Raw genomic sequence first — 1951 nt, 5'->3', positions numbered from 1 at the left:
TAAACTGATTTTCCTCCACGACAATGCATCATCGTGTCAACAATGGTCCAAAACTACTTGGAGACATTCAACTGGGAAGTGCTACCCCATCCCGCTTACTCACCAGACCTGGGACCTTCTGACTATCACCTGTTTTCGTCGATGAGCCACGCGCTCGCTGCGGCACTTCGATTCTTACGAAGACGTCCGAAAATGGCTTGATGAATGGTTTGCCTCGAAAGATGAGGAATTTTTTTGGCGTGGTATACACAAATTGCCCGAAAGATGGGAAAAATATAGTTAGCGAGGGCAAGTATAAATTTGTTTTTGTTTCTTAGGAAAAAAAAAAGTGTTTTTCTGAAAAACAGCGGATTTAAGTTTATACACCACATAAATAGATGATAATGTTAATGTAGAAATTGATACCTTATAATAAGAGGTATGTCTAATTTTTATATATTTATAATTCTATTTCTCTTTGGAATGACTAAGGACGCCAGTTTCAAAAATGGATTAAATATTCTACTAGCGTTTTAGACTGCGCGCATGTGCAAGTGAGAAGCCTTGACAGCATTGCTGTAGCATATAGAACAGAGAAAAATCTGAAAGAGGACATGACGATTCAAACCTGTAATCGCAAAATGTTGCCGCGTCTTTTGACAAAATGAACTACATAGCAATGTCCACTTTTCTTAGGATACAGCGTCTACTTTTCAAGGCTGGAGATGATAAATCGATATTCATATAATCGTGCTACATGTAACATACTGTTGTAACACAGGTTGTTTTGTTTAAAACTTTTTTTTAAACATCAAATTAAATTAAACATACTTTTTTTAAAAACAATTTAAAACAAATGTTTAAAACGTTATTTAAAAAAATTTTTTTGCATCGATAGCTTTGCGTTTTGACTCCGGAACTCAAATTGGACAGGCCTGCTCTGAAGCTTACTGATACGCATGGTACTGTAATCCTGTACAAGAGGTCGGAAATCCATACAGGGAATTGAAGGAAAGGAAAGAAAAATCTTTAGGTCAAATTGTAATGATGATTATAGACTCGTCAAAAGAACAAATATAAAATTGCGCATCACGTCGAAAATATTAACAAATTTTGGATGTTCTGACCGAATTTATGTCTAAAAAACAATGTTTCTCTATATACATATACTGCGATCATGTCAGAAACGTAATGGGCACAAACGAATGGGCATTAAATTTAATGGATAGTTTAATGAAAATAAACTAAAACAATTTAATTTTCAATTAATGTTTTTCGATACACTTTTCAAGTTTTCAGTTACTACAAATTTAAACATCTCATTAACGTATACTTAAATAATCTTTAAATTTTATTCATCAGTGAACATTAAAGATTAATAAAATTTAAGAACGTGTCTAATGGTACACAATTAAATTTGTTAAACAGCAAGAAACATGTGAAAAAAAATCTCAGTCAAATGTGTCATTATACATGGAAAAATAATATATCTGAATTTATAATGTAGCGGCTATCTACGCAAGCTTATACTATAATTTCAAGTGTACATGCATTAACATGTCAAAAAATAAAACTCCGACTAAATGTAGCATAAAATGATGCGATAGCTTCGACGAAGTGTGTCTTGAAGCGTAATTAAATAGAAACATCGTATAATAAAGCAAGCGGAAAGATATAGCGACGATCCGCATACGCTTTGCGTAATGCTCTAATTAATTAACATATCTATAATTATGTTAAATCATATTTAATCGTGCTAAATAATGTGATTTATAATGATAAGAAATGTATAAGGAAATCTTCAGCTAAAATAAATTTTTGGATAGTGTAAACGCGATGCGGCGAAACACATAGGATCGCCATGCCAGGCTGTGCTAGGCAACAAAACGCTACTTCTCTCTCCGTACGCGCCGCCACTGCCGCCGCTCGAGTGTGGGCCGTTCTACGAATTCGCGCGGCGCGGCTTAACGCA

Source organism: Atta cephalotes (assembly GCF_000143395.1).
Source record: "Atta cephalotes unplaced genomic scaffold scaffold00026, whole genome shotgun sequence".
In the NCBI taxonomy this organism is placed as follows: domain Eukaryota; kingdom Metazoa; phylum Arthropoda; class Insecta; order Hymenoptera; family Formicidae; genus Atta; species Atta cephalotes.
Note: the sequence above shows the minus strand (reverse complement) of the source record.